The following is a 15,805-nucleotide window of genomic DNA, read 5'->3' on the forward strand; positions in this document are numbered from 1 at the left end:
ACATTTTTGTGAGAGGATTCTTATAATAAAATTACGATAAGAGAAAAAGGAAAGATCGAGTGGAGTACTACAGTTTGTTAATATTTAGAAGCTTATGTATAGTACGGGAGCTCATGTGAGCTTATAATATAGTGTAAAAGCTTATAATACACTTTAGATACAAATTTTCATTGAAATATGTCGTAACGCGAAAGAGTGTGTTGATCCCTGAGAATTGGTCACGCAAAGTACGTCGACGACTTTGGCGCGACCACGGTCGAGAAATCAGAGTTAATTAACTTGCATCGAGGAATCTCAGACTGGTGGAAGTCGCATATATATATGTGCCGCGCCGTGAGAGACGTTAGAAGTGTAATAAATAAAACTGACAACGAGATAATAGACAAATTGGCCCTAAACACATCCGACTCGTTAGCGGAGTATCAGAAGGTCGGGTTTCGTCAGTGTGGAGGGAGATGATCGTACTTTCCACCGTCTTATTTGCAGGAGGAAACACGGACGATGGAAACTTTCGTGTAAAATGCGCTAGCGCGCTTTAAAAAAAAAATGTTACTCTTCTCGCTTAATTGTTTTGCTATTTAATGTTGTTCCGAATAATTCCTGATAACGCGAGTAAATACGAGGGTTATCGACCCGTCACATTCGCGCTCAGCGTGTGATCGTTGCCAGGCGTAATTCAGCATAACCTTCCACGCTAGGACGAACGAGATTTGAGATAGGTACAATTACTTCTAAACCAGATAAATGTCTTTTATATCCGAGAATTAGCGGCCGGCTATCTCGTTACATTTTATTTTCCTCATAAAACGTTTGCTCAAACTCGCTTCGCGTTTGTTCTTAAAAAATTGATATATTACAAAATAATTACAAGTTGAAAGAATGATACTATAATAAGATATTATGTCTTTTTATGTTTCATTTAGTATATTAATTTTCATTTTTCAATTAAAAAGTTTAGTGCAAGAATGAGATAAATTATTTAATGAAGTCCATAATAGATTTAAAATTAATCTTATTAGCTAGGGTTTTATCTTATAGTGGATTTTGCGAGTTTACTTTTGTGTTAGTTTAGCACACGCTAAAATTTTAAAAATAAGCAATGTAACACAGAAAGTCTTTTAATTAGTCTCTATTTAACCTTTCCCTAAATTATATCTATTAAGTAAACAACACAGATAAATAATATAATAAATGTATGTTTAAAAAGTGGATACGATTAATTAAAACGTATTTTAAGAAAATATACAAGTTAAAACTTGGTCGCAATTAATCGAATTCTAATGCGTTCGTGATAATTGATAAACGTATCGCTTACAATGATTTTTATCGCGTAATTACTAGTGTAGTCGCTATCTACGAAGAGCGATTCTTCCGTAACTGTGCAGCCAATTTAAGCGTACCGTATATATACCGAACTTCCTTGAAGCCAATTAGACGCAAACTGTTTGCGATTAAACGCATAACGTTCGTGCGTTTCCTCAGTGCGAAACGAGTTTTTAAATTGATGACTCTCAAAGTCAAGTTTCTATAAACATTTCTTGGCAATTATGTATGATTATATGCCAATATATGATTACCCACGCACACTCGATGATGAGATATATGTATGAGAAAAACACTTCAGAGAGATAAAGCGACGAATGTCTAAATACACAAGGTGTTCAATATTTTTTTAACAATTTGAAAATAGATTTTTCTGTAATGGAAATAAATATAATTGTTTATAATGAGCGATTAATAATCCAAGAATTCGTATATACAAGCTTTATGGGTGTGAGTAAATAGTAGCATATTCGTTGTCCTATTTGACAGATCATGATACTTTATTCTCACACAGATCTCACAAATATCGTAAGTATTTTTTGATTGGAGTACTTCTTAATTGGTATAACATTGTGATAAGAAGGTAGGCTACTAAATCTGAAATTCGTAAGGTCAAGGCGTAACCTATATTATCACGCACGAATGTACGACAAGCTCTCCATGCGTGAGCCGATATGACGCGACGAACCGTACTATATATTTAACTCCGTATGCTTTTCTCAGGATTGTTATTCACCCATGTGTTGCGTGCCTTTGCCATGCGTGGACAATTTATTAGGAGAATTATCATACAACTGTAAAAGTTGTATAAAAAGATATATAAAAATTTCATAGAAACCCAAGGAAATTTAAAAAAAACTAAGGGATCTTTAAAGGAATCTATGAAAAAAAAAAAAGAAATAAAGTCATAATCTCATGATAATTACAACAGGATGTTACGAGTGAAATTTAATTAGGGAAATTTAATTAGGGAAGAATATTTGAATTGTAAGAACTACGTCTGAGTTGAAATTTATGCTTGTTTGTAATTCGTAATTGTTCAGGTGTACGATGTTTCGGTTATCTGATGATCGAGCACATTAATATTCAACAGAATCGCATTACTAAAGCAAACAAAAAACGGAATAAAAAGAATGATTCAGATTTCTCCGTCGCGATTCTTCTAGCAACGAAATTAAGATAGGAAACTTTTATCAAGAATACATATTTAAATACATATTAAATAAAAAGTATAATTATATGTATGATTTTGGTATCCCGATATTTGCAGAAGGAATAGGGGGCGAAGGAATATTTAAAAATTTATTTAATTTTTATTTGTTCTCAAGACCAAGCAAAACTCTTATCTCTGTGCCCGTTACAAAAGCGCGTGCAACGTGTATGCAACACCACTTACGCTCGGTATACAAATCTTCTGCTCCTATATTAATGCGCGCGGATAATCGACGCATAATAGTCACAAGCGCGAATAAAATGAACTGACGAGCAACAGAACTCTGCGTGGTAACGTTCAATAAAAACACGAACCTGATCTTGATTAAAGCGATTCTAAATTAAATAGCTGCACAGCTCAAGGTTTCTGTTTACTTATTTTAGGAAACACGCAATGTTTTGCAATACAATGCTGCTGCAATTTGCATTGTCTGATAACGAAAATCTCTTTCGACTTAGAATGCTTTAGTATGAAAACGACCGAAACGTTGTTTTCTATTTTTTGAAAGCTTCTTGGAAAAGTAACAAGTTCTGAAAATCGATGGACCAATAATTAATAATTATTACTTCAAAATATTCTTGAAACATTTGAAAGTTCTAAAATATACGAAGCTTTGAGAAATAACGATTAGAGAAATAAGAAAATAAATTATTATTCTACATCATATCTTATTCGTTGTTAGATCTCTTCTAGCTGGTTGAACTGTATCTTATTTTTAATTTATCGATTAGCTTGATCAAGCAACGATGAACTAATTGTCGCTAATCATGTCGAACTCCATTATTAATGCCTAGGTTGTTTCACTTAACACTATTAACAGCCGTTTAAGAGATCGAACGTAAGATTGTTATGCGCGCGATAATTGTTGCTAAAATATTTGACCCACATGTTACGTCATTGGTAGTTCACATCCTGTTTAGCTTCTTCTTGCTGGATTTTTATTTGCGCTCGCAATATCAGATTGTTTAACGATGACGTGGCTTCTATATTAAACAGGTCATGAAATGATAAGGATTCAAACTATCAGCAAAAAACTTTAGCGAGCGACCGCTTGATATTCTAAATTAATGTGCAATTTTTTAATATTATAGATTTTTTTATTTGTTTTATAAATGTCAAATAAAATTCACCATCTATAAAAAATTACGAAGACATATTAAATACTTTTCTCTAATACACTGCACAATAAAATTCAACATCTATTAATTTAAAAAATTAAAAATTGATTTTAAGAAAAATGATTTTAAATATCTTTAAAGCAACGTCTGTTAATTTTAAAAATGATTTAAAGCATTATTGAGAAGAACTATAAATTTTAAACTTTGTATTTATTAAACAAGATGTTTTTGATTTAATATGATAGAAAATATTAATTTTTGTTAAATATTGTTATTTAAAATTTATCTTAATTTTAATAAATAAGGAAAAATATAAGTATTACTCTCGTGTAAGATTCAGTTTTTCAGATTATGATATCTACAACAGCTTATAGATTTCGATATTATTACTTATAAATAGAATATAAATTTTTTTTTAGTATTAAATTGCATATAACGTGCACATACAAGGCATTCTACATTTACAGTTGCTGATAATAATATGTTTTTGCTACAAATTAAAACTCAGTTACTATTACTATTACAGATGGCGTGGAATGCTCCAGGAATGAGCGACCTTTTACTTGATCTTGCTCCTGGATCCGCGTCAGATGGCAGTAACGCACATAATCGGTGAGCTTTTTAAATTTATATTTATTGTATTTAGTATTTTTTAAATATATTTCTGATAAAAAATAAATAAACGTGTTTACTATGAAAAACAAAAACGGCAAAAAATATTATATCCGGAAGAGATAAAAGAAAAATGCTTCATCCGTATACAGTGGCAAAAGTTACAAGAGATGGATAATTGTTCTAGATCTCATCTTATAAAAAGCATTTCTCTTGTAAAAATGCTGCAATATATATTTTTAAAAGAGGAATGTTTTTTATAAGATGACTTAAAATGACTATCCACTTCTTGTAACTTTTATTATATATGTATATATATATATGTATATGTATATATATATGTATATGTATATATATATATATATATATGTATATATATATAAAATCATAATTTCGAAAGCAGAATTATTTATGAGACAATATATTATATATAATCTTTGCATAAGGGGGCAAGTAAAATATTCGATGCTACCGTAATACTCACAACGCGACACTTGTGCTACTTTTTATTTGCGTCTTAATGAGCCTCAGATTCCAATTTCGCTGGAACAGGGCGTTCCCGTGCATTAATAGCCTCGCGGGTCGTTAATCTGCAAATTTTATTCTAATCAACGACGGCCATGAAGGCGCGGCGAAATGTCCATCGTCGCCAGTCATTCCGCTTGATGAGGGACGAATATAAATATTCTCTTAAACGTTCGCTCCTAGAAGCAAACGAGATAGAGCCCATAATTATCAACTAGCACTAACACTATATATATACCTACTACTAATATTGCGTAAGTAGTTAGGTATAAAAAGAAATAAAAGAGAAACTATGAATAAATTGTTAAAATATGAGTTTTGAATATTAAGAAAAATATAAGTTTTTGTGCTTTTTATGTGTGCTTTCTATAGATAATTATTATTTTTTATATTTACATGAAAATCTTTTTTTCTAATTTCTTTGTAAAACGTTTGAATTTTAAGAGATTCGATGGATCTAACATGCGAGATATTGTTCGATTCGTATAAAATGATCTTTAAAGAATTTTCTAAGTTTGAATTCAAAATTTTAATGTTAACATCTGTTCCGAGAAAAATCCAGAAAATTGTGCAAAATTTGATTTCAAGTTTAATTGCGATGGTTTCATGAATCTGAAATATTAAGTCGTAATAAATTATGATAGAGAAACTTTTTTGTACGTATTTTTTTGCACGTATCAACGATAATTGAGGGGTTAATCCTCGGGTTAATCCCTTTTCATGGAATATTATATACAATTTTTATCGGCATTATGTGTGCATTCGTATTTTCACGTTTTTAAAATCATATTTTATATCTGACATAATAAAAATCATAATTGAGTATTTCTGATAATGAAAGGGCCAAACTTTGCCGTTTTCACTTCTTACTTTATTTCTTGTGTACTATTTGTTTAAAGCGCGAAAATATTAAAGCCAGATGTCTTACGAGAAATCTGTCAACGACTGATTAGCGAGACTTAATGCGCGCAGTGTAGGTTCCTTAATGACGCGTCTATCTATCCTATATGCGCAACTTCCTGAGGAGTCCAGGCAGCCCTTACGTCTCTCGGCTAATTATTAGCCGAGCGCGTGAATCGCGTGACCAGCGTCGTCCCACAAGAGCCCGCGAACCCGGAACTATTTCCTACACGCCGGTTTTCTCCGCTCCCCTGCGTCTGCCGCCGGTATTTTTTTTTATTATTCTATCCCTCGGCCGGTCGTCGCCGGTGAGAGGTACGACGCCGCCGCCGTTCTAGGTTCTCGTGGGCGGAGCCGTACAGGAACACCGCGGAACAAGTGAAATTGTATCGCGTTCGAGGTTCCAGATAGAAAGTATCGCGGCCTCTCAGCAGGGCACTCCGTGTCTAGCAAAGTGGAACGGTCAGATTAATCCCAGACACCTGGGTGTCCTTTCGCGGAATAGAATCAATTTGGTCAATGAATTTATAAAGGGAATGGTCGAATTGCAGATTGCAACTAAAATTAATCTGATAATACGAAATTTACTTGGAAAATTAATTTTAGCTGACAAATATTAATTAGACGATCTGAGATAAAAGCTAATTTTGATTGTATAATATTTAAGTTATTTGAATCTAAATTAATTCCAATTTTATTAAAAACATTTTTTTAAATAGTATACTATTCTATTGATATAATTATATTGGAAATAAATTTCAAAAAATTGAAGTTAAAGAAGCAGTGGCGGTGATGAAATTTAAAACAGTTAATCGAGCCAAAATCGTTTCTTATATTTATTCAGTTGTGTTAAAAATATATTTAATTTCTTATTCAAGCCCGTAGGTATATAATAGTTCGCCTGTAAAAGATTTTATTCTTGTAGTGTCTCTTGGGGGATTTTATAGAATTTAATATAATTTAATATAGTTCATGTATAAAAGCTTTAAATAACAAAAAGAAATACATTACATATACAAAAGAAATTGACGCGTCTCTCATCGTTTCTCAATCTCTTATAATCGACGGGCTATCGAATCGTTACTGAAAAAAAGAAATAGGTGGGCATCCATATATTACGCAAGAGACGAGCATTCGCGATGATGATCCGCAGACTGTTCGGCAGAAACCCGCTCGTAAAGCAAGATAGCTTTACGCAGCCTCGAATACACGTAATTGCCGTGTGGACTTACAGTGAAATCGGTGCATTCAACGTGCAATTACATGTGCCCGCTCGCAACGCCGACTCGAAGAAAGATCGTGACCTTTATCAGCAATGAAGCTCGCCGTCGGCGGTAAAGAACGTTATTCTTACACCTATGCATAGTATTTATCTGGAATGGCGAATTACGTATGAAAATCAACATCTCACCTTTTCGCGCATTATGCGCCTTGGTTTGTTAGAGGTATTGCATAATCGAAAAGCGTTTCTCAGGTTTGTAGGTACTTGTGTTACTCATCGACCCTGCGCGCCAAATCACTTGCCCACGCTCGCGCCGATATCCTGGCGACTGCACTCCGTTATGTAAACGAAAAAGTTGCGCTACCGCCTAGTTTTCCACGCGCGCCCAGATCCGCCACAATTTCTGGCCGGATTACGCAACTATCTGACGCTTTCCATCGAATATATTTTCGCAAAGAGACTTCCCGAAAACGTGGCGCCGTAAATCGCGTTTTATTTTTTCCACAAAAATATTGCAAAAAATGTGCCATTACTCAAAAATGTTTAGGAAAGTTAGATAGATAACCAAGCTAATTTCAGAGGCTTGTCGCGTAAGTTTATAATTTTTATGAATAATAAATTTGTTTGATTTAATTTATTGATGTTTTTTTGATATAAGAATTAACATTTTTATCACATAAACAAATGTCGATCATGGAACACACCAATAAATTATTCCAATAATTACTCAAGATTTTATTTTCATAAAGTAATTAATTGGTTCAAAAATCAGAAATAAAAAGTAACTGCATGTTTACACACTTTCAATTATAATTACATGTTTTCATATTATTTTATCAATATATAATACATATATGCCATGGAAAAATGTGCGGTTCATATAAATCCGTATTTATTTAATATCCTATTTTGTACTGACAGACAAAAACTCTTTGTTCCTCTTTCAAGAGGAATAAAAATTGTAAAAACAATTCTCCCCTGAACACACAGAGTTGCAGTCATGCTTCTTCATTCGTGCCACGAGAATATATCCTTTTCGGAAAGGGGATGTAAAGCAAAACCGTGAGAAACTCGTACCTCGCGTGTCATATTACTGGAAGGTACAGGTTTCAGCAAAAACGATCGATCTTGTCCCATTATATCAACGAGAGGATATATCGAGCGGCCGGGAGCGCGTCGGGAACTTCCCGGCATCGCCTTCTCTCTCATCGCCCTGGCCCTTGGGCTACGGCCATGTATGAAACGTTGGGCAATCCCGCGTCGAACGTAGGTGGTGCGGCGCGGCTACGGGGTACCGTTATACGTTACACCCACCTTTATTCTATAATATAGATCAGAGCCGAACGAGAGATCCCGCAGCCGCGCGCATAAACCCTCTTATATCATCGTTCGCCGTGCGGCGCATTGAACGTTTCATTACCTATGCTTTACATAAGCCGCACCGACGACGGGAGAGGAACGCGCCGTTTCTCGGTCGTTCCAGGAGAGACTCTCTTAAGACCCCGGGACTCTTCCTCGCGCGCCTACTTGCGCAAAACCAGCTTCCCAGCGACGGGCTCGAGCCGGACTTTGTCGCGAGTGACATCACGCGCGTTTGACATTTACCACTCAGAGAATCCGGAACGCATTACTCACGTGTGTTTAGTAAAATTTAGGCGGAGTGTTTGTTTGGATCATGATTTATTCGCGAGATGAGTTGTCTCACGCCGTTTTAAGAGAATAGTTAATCGCAATCTTAACGGAATTACTATTGTATAACGTAATTTAGGAATTTCTTGAATTATTATATTTACGATTTAAAAAAAAACCTAAAATAAATTTTAAAAAATTCAGAATTGATTCGAATATGTAAACAATTAGAATAAGATGATAAAATTAACAATGTGATTTATGTAAAAAGAAAGTTAAATAAGTCTAAATTTAGTCTAAAAAGGAAGAAAAGTCGCGTACGCATAAACCGCAATTCATCCGTTTCTACATCTAATCAAGCAACACATTTGAAATTAAAAGCATTGCGAACGACGACTTTTTCTCGGCATTGCGGGAAACGAGGGTCACGTACTCCCGGACGGAAGAAATAAATGAGGGGACGATTTGCATAACGTTTGTTCGTCTCGAGGACGCGCGAATCTATCGCTCGTCCGCTCGCTCGTTCTCTCGCTCGACGCTCGACGCTAACGTATGCTACGCGAGATACTCGGCCTACGATCGGTCGAGTAGCGCTGAATCATAGGATAAACATAGTCGAGACGTGCTCTCTTCCTGAACTCTGCATGCGTGGTTACGATGCAACGTCGTCGCGGCAAACGTCCGGCATTTCCAGCGGTTAACGAACGCGTTTCCGCGGGACAATGCCGTGCACGGAGCCGCGGCCGATCAATCCCGGCCCCCCTCTCTCTCTCTCTCTCTCTTTCTTTCTGCTCGCCTCTGGCAATGTGCCGCCGACACGCGTATCGCAGGAAGGAAAAGTCTCCCGCGGGCCGCGGACGACATATAAATTAGGGTCATCTCCGGCTACCGGTTCGGCGGAGCTTTCCATCGACCGGCCTTTAAATTTCTGTCAACTTCCTCGTAAAATTCCCCGTAAAATATCTTTCGTTAAAAACATATAAAAGTATACTGGCTGCGTTATTATCATCTATCTATATTCCTCATTAAGGAGTAAATTAAGAAGCGAGAGCTAGTATAAACTATAAATAAACTTACATACAAAGATGAAATTTCTTATGATTTATATATGTGGAGTATGCATCTAAAACGTGATTTGATTTCTTTAAAATTATTTGTTATTTCTGTTTCGCGTCTTGTACTTTCTTATGTATTATATATCCCTCTCGAGAGCGCTACGATCTTGTTATTATTGTGCTCGTAAGTAAAAGCGAAACATCATTGCATATCTGTTTAACATGTTAGAAGTAAAAGTAAATAAATTGTCTATATACTTTAGTTCGATCCGACCAATAATATGATAATTTCGAGAAAGCTAGGAAAAGACCTGGGAAAATATGTGTTTCAGGTACTGTTTCATACACGAAAGTATCAGTAACGGAACGTCAATTTTCATTCACGTATACGCCACGCTCATACGCGCGCATATTTCGCGCACCCACGTCCACGTGTAACGCCTGGAGTTTGCGTTTGCGCGTGTTTCGTTCTTTTTTTTTTCCTCGCCGTGAGAGAAAGTGTTGAGCGACACCTTTTCCCATGCAATTAAGCTCGCAGGAGGCCAGGCGAGGCGCGCTCGGCAGGCGATATCCGCGTTCAAAGTTTCATTCGCGATCCGCCGTTGAAATCACTCGAGCGTGCGTCTCGATTGTCATACAAATAATTCAGAACTCCTCATTTTATTTCAATACCATTCTTTATTGTTAGTACTATCGCGATACTGATCTCGAATCGTGGAAATGTCTATATGACTTGTATTTGTCGTTAAATGAATCTCGTGTGTATCAAAAAATAAATTAGGTGAAATGCCCAAAAAGAAGTTCTATATATCTTGAAATAAATAGTTCAATATTTTAATTAAAGATCAACTGATACTCAGATGAATGTGATAAGGGAACGATTAGCTTATAATTATATTTAATCTTGAAAGTATATATGGAAAGACCGAACGCAAACTTCGAATTCTATAAAAAAATATTTAGAAAGAAGAAAATAAAGTAACATAATATTAAATCCATTTTTCTTGTTATGTTTTATAAATAATTAATTTTCATTTTATGTAAATATATATACAAGTGAGTAAACGGCTGAATGAACGTTCTTCGAAAGAATACTCTATAAAAAGGAATTTAAATAAAAATTTATTCTAAAAAGATATCATTTTATATATATTATAATTTTATTTTATTTTTTTGTCTTTTCCTATTTTTCACTAATTATTTAAGCAAGAAATTAAAAAAATTGAGTCCATTATAATCTCCTTAAAACCTCATATTGTATAATATTAATATATTATATGTTCATAGTGTTTTCAATTGGATATCTTGAAGGTCTTAATTATTCTTGAGATTTTTAATTCGTATATAAAACGTTCAATAAATTGACAATTATTGCAATTTCAAGATTAACTATTTTATATTAATCTGTCGTAACTTATGTACTTCAAGATAAAAGATCTTTGTGAAACGTTATGTTATGTCTACATTGTTATACCTTTTTATTTATATCTAATATCTATATTTATATGTGCATATTATATATATATATATATATATATATATATATATATATATATATATATATCTGATATAATTTTCACTAATTTATCTAAATTCTAAAACATTGGATCTATATCTAAAATTGCGGAAATTTATTATAACAACTATTATAATAACATATTAACTTACCTCTCTTACGATTGTTCTGTCGCGCGATGCCTCTCAGGCCTGCTCCTTCTCCTCTCAGATTCGTTCATTGCACTCATATATAACACAATACTCGCGAAAACATGGTTAATTATAATCACGCATATTAATCCTCACAATAGAATAATCATCCGCACATTGCACTCCCGATAGTAATCACACGCGACGTGAGCTTTTTACTTAGATGTATTGCAGTACACGATTGCATAAATAATGCAAAAAAAGACCGAAAAAAGACTCCACGATTTATTCGATACCCGTAAAACTTGTAAAGCAACAAATAAAATTTTAAACGGTATAGGGCTTGAATTACAAATACCGAGGCTACATAAATGACGAATATTAAAATAATTAATTAATCGGACTTAACCACGACTATACTTATTAATTAAATATGTCGGGAGTTTGCTCGAAATGAGTCCGTTTTATCTACGCGAGATGTTCCATCTAAAAAATTAAAAAATGAGTTGAGAATTAAGAGTTATACAAATATATTATAGAATTTAGTATATCCGGCGACTTATGTAAATCCGCGTTTTCGATCAGAAAATGATGAACAGATTACGTTGTCAGAGCGAAAAATTCAAAGCTTGATGTATGATACAAATGTAGATATATAGGTATTATTAAAGAAATCCATTATTGCCTGTGCATGTATAAATATTGCGATAAACTATGCTTTATTATTTCTATCTCTTATTAATACTTGATACATCACGCGAAGTAATTCTTTCAATAAAAATAGCCGATAAATTTACAATCGTGGAAATAATTAATTGTATGGACGTGTGTGGTAATCAAACTAATTGTTCATAGAAAATGGTTGTATTTCGATGAGACGCGATGACAAGCGAAGCGGCACGCGTTGCGAATCTCGCCGAGCGAATGACAATAGAGTGGCTCGCGGTGGCCTTGCGCACGCGGCAGCGCTCGGCGAATGTTGACTAACCAAATCAAAACATATCAGCCGGTTTCCTTATCACAAATTGAATATATATTTTAATTGGATATCCATTACTTGTATTTTAAATGAATTTCGATAAACAAGGTTATATCACATTTTACACTTTGTTCTGTAGTTTCATTATCATCATCTAAATTAACGATGAATTCCGATTTTGGAATAGGATTATTTTATTTCTTTCTGTTAATGACAGTTATAACTTAATATTTTGCTTTCGCGGGATGTAAAAATAAAAAAAGGAAAACAATATAAAATCATTTCTTTAAATAATTTTTAATTAAGACGAAGATAAACTTTATTTTCCAAAAGAATTTTAACTTTGTTTTTTATATATTCGTATCACATTTGTTAATTTTAAATGTACAAACGTACGTATATGTCTATCTTATTAAATCAATATACAATATAATACAATTATTATTAGAATTATTTTTTCTCGTCTGTTAGAATTCAAAAGACATTTCCTTACAAAGACATTTCATTACAAAACAATGCTCTCTCTCAATCAAATAATTCATCGTTATTTTAGATCGCTAACGAGTTTACAAAAGAAAGCGTTAACATGCAATAACGGTTCAGTTATCGAAATTAATTTAAAATACAAGGAATGTAATATCTAACGTGTAGTTATCTTGTAATACATGCCATGTGCGTATAGCCACTCTCAAGGCGGTCACCCATCCTAGTACAGTACCGCGTCCGAGGCTGCATTCCGATATTCACTGTCAGTACTGAAAATCTATAGTGTACGTTACGTAAACTATAGATTTTCAGTACTTGCAGTAAATATCGGAACGCAAGCCCGAGTCGCTTGACTTCGATGATCCAGTGGACAGTGACGATCTTCTCATCCTGATGCTTCGATCCTTATTAACTGCACTTGTCTATAACAGGTACATCTTTAAAGTGTTCAAAAATCTTGTAATGATATCTTCTTGATAGTTATAACACTGCATGAAATAGTTGTCATAAAACTATAATTACACACGCAACTAGATCCACTTATACCATAAATTCACCACGTCAATCATAAAATTACGAAACACTTTATAAATGTTGGAATATTCCTGTGAAAAATACTGTGAAAAAATGACGTAAGAATCACGTTATTATGACGACTGTCTGCTACCTGGGTAGTCAATTAAACGTCTATATAATGTCATTTTACAAAGTCTTTTTGACGTATTAAAACATGACGTAATCGACGAATGACGTTACTGACCAATTATGACCAAATATTGACGTCAAAATGACGAGTGCTTGCTACCAGGGACGTTGCAGTTAATTCGTAGTCGAAATAATTTATGGTGAAAAAATTGGCTAGCCTTGGTCTTTGATAGCGATGCTGTCAACAGCGCATAAGGCCACGTGCAATAACAGAAATTATTATTATTTTGATTATTATTATTATTATATTTAATATTTTATAGATTACAATTATATAGAAATATTCTGTACCTTACATTTTTTTTATTGATTTTATATTTGATGATATAATAAAGCTAGAATATTCTTTTTTGGTGCCATTCTCTGTAAAATCTAGCAAGCATAATTGAATTTAAGCGACATCGAAATAAGTGCCGAAAAATTGATTCGCGCATTGCGAATTTTATTATGCAAAAGAAGTGTCCCGATAGGAACTAAAGGCTAGAGTCAAGATCAGTGAAAACACTAATTACCACGGAGAAATCATTAATTATGTCGTTGCCGCTCTCCTCTCCCTTTTTTTCTACGTGACTCCGTTTCTGTCTGGCTTCCTCTCTTTCCCTCTTCACCCCACGTCCTTCTGTTTTTCGCTTGCATTCTTCCGCGATGCTAACTATGTGAAGTACTCCCACGACACAAGAATGCCGCTTCAAGATCACGGACTTACGGTCGTGCCAGTCGACGACTCTCTTAATTATTCCCAACGTTTTCCTCTTCGCTTCCACCTTCGCGACTTTGCTTCCCTTGCCGCTGTTCGAGATGAAATATCAAAGCGTACACAGTTACTTGCAAAATAGATAATCCAGTTACAGATAATGGTATTTGAATTCTGATGCAAGTGGCCGATGTGGAAGTTTATATATGGATTCAGCGAAGTTGCCTTATTTTATGAAAAAGTCGGGATATTTGCAATGTAATAATTGTAAGATAATTACGTTACAAGTGTTGGTAATCGTTAATAAACACGCACGAACTCTTTCGTTATTTAATAATTTGTTAGTTAATAATAGCCTTAGTATAAAAAAATAATATCGTAATAAAGTTTTATTTTAAACGATTGTGCAAGATATCAAGGAAGAACTACCAACCAATATGCCTATAATTATTTTAATAATTACTAATTACTTACATATCATAGTAATTACAAAGAGATTTTGAATGAAACGTAATACGCAGAGATATATCTAGATATTTGTACCTAACAAGAGTCTTTTATTGTGCGACGTTCGAGCGTCGCGTTTTTAATGCGGGCCCAAACGCAGGTTTGTCGCCACGCGGAATCGAGTTAGCAGCTAGTGAAATCTTCAGATCGAAAGCGATTATATTTATGTGAGATGGAAATTTAGGAAAAGAAAAGCATGAGAAGCGTGCTCGCTTAACTGTCGCCGTTATCTTGCGCCGCAGATCGTGCCGCTATTAGCTGTAATACAGTGACTTTCAAATACCACGCGGACCCAGCACCGTGTCACACTTCTCCTCAGGGTGACGCAAAGACGGACGATTAAAGCAATTTAATATTAGCCCAGCGTTATCTTCTCTACTTCCGAGAAATTCGTCTTTTTTTTACAAACGCAAAGTTAATTCCTTTTATGCTGCTTATGTTTCTTACTTTCCGCAACTACTTCGAGGCTAGGAATGAGATTATCTTTTTATCGTGCGAACATCGAAGAGAGTATTTCAAGTACTCGACATAATTTTACCTTCTCTGCACGGCAGGCTCATTTTCTTGTTACAAATGTGAAGAAAATTTCTTTCGTGTGAGTTACTTTTCTCATTTTTTTTCGTGATTTTCTTTTTACATAAATGGAGTTGCATTTTCTATTGTGTGAACACTGGAAAGTGGCTTAGCGAACACTTCCTAATTAATATTTGCGTTCAATGAAACTTCAGGAGGCGTCGCACTTCATTGAGTTGCTTGTTATCTGGACGATCTTCTTCGCTAAAAACTCGCGCTTTCCTTCTTAGAAGTCGTGATTAAATTTCGGCGATGTCTTTCTCTTGCCCGCTTCATATTTACCTTTTCCTTGCTCCGTGTATTGAAAAACGAGCAGTTCATGAATAGGGTCGTTCCCCTATCAGCTCGGAGAAATCCAGGGTAATGATGATCATGCGGGAAGCTGCGATATATATCAAGGCGATCATTGTGTAAGCTTTCGTGAAGTCGCAACACGAATTTCGACGGAAGTCAATTACATCTTACAGCTTTTTATAGTTATTACTCATAATGCGATACCGGTATACTTATATTGTATATAATGATCGAAACGACGATGATTAGAAGTTAAAGGAGAAGGCTCTTCTTCGCGACTTAGGATCGAACGAGATGTTCTCGTCCTTTTGCATCACCTGTCT

General features: G+C 34.6%; 1 protein-coding gene across 2 annotated transcripts in view; it reads left to right on the top strand.

Annotated features, from left to right (window-relative positions):
* Rhogef64c (Rho guanine nucleotide exchange factor at 64C) overlaps positions 1-15,805 on the top strand; it is a 115,844-nt gene that overhangs the window by 24,602 nt on the left and 75,437 nt on the right. For both annotated transcript variants that reach the window (XM_071774971.1, XM_071774969.1), the window contains exon 4: positions 4,181-4,266. The gene's annotated coding sequence lies outside the window, so the exon portion shown is untranslated. The remainder of the gene's footprint in view (positions 1-4,180; positions 4,267-15,805) is intronic.

The sequence above is a fragment of the Temnothorax longispinosus genome, chromosome 4 (assembly GCF_030848805.1).
Source record: "Temnothorax longispinosus isolate EJ_2023e chromosome 4, Tlon_JGU_v1, whole genome shotgun sequence".
NCBI lineage: Eukaryota > Metazoa > Arthropoda > Insecta > Hymenoptera > Formicidae > Temnothorax > Temnothorax longispinosus.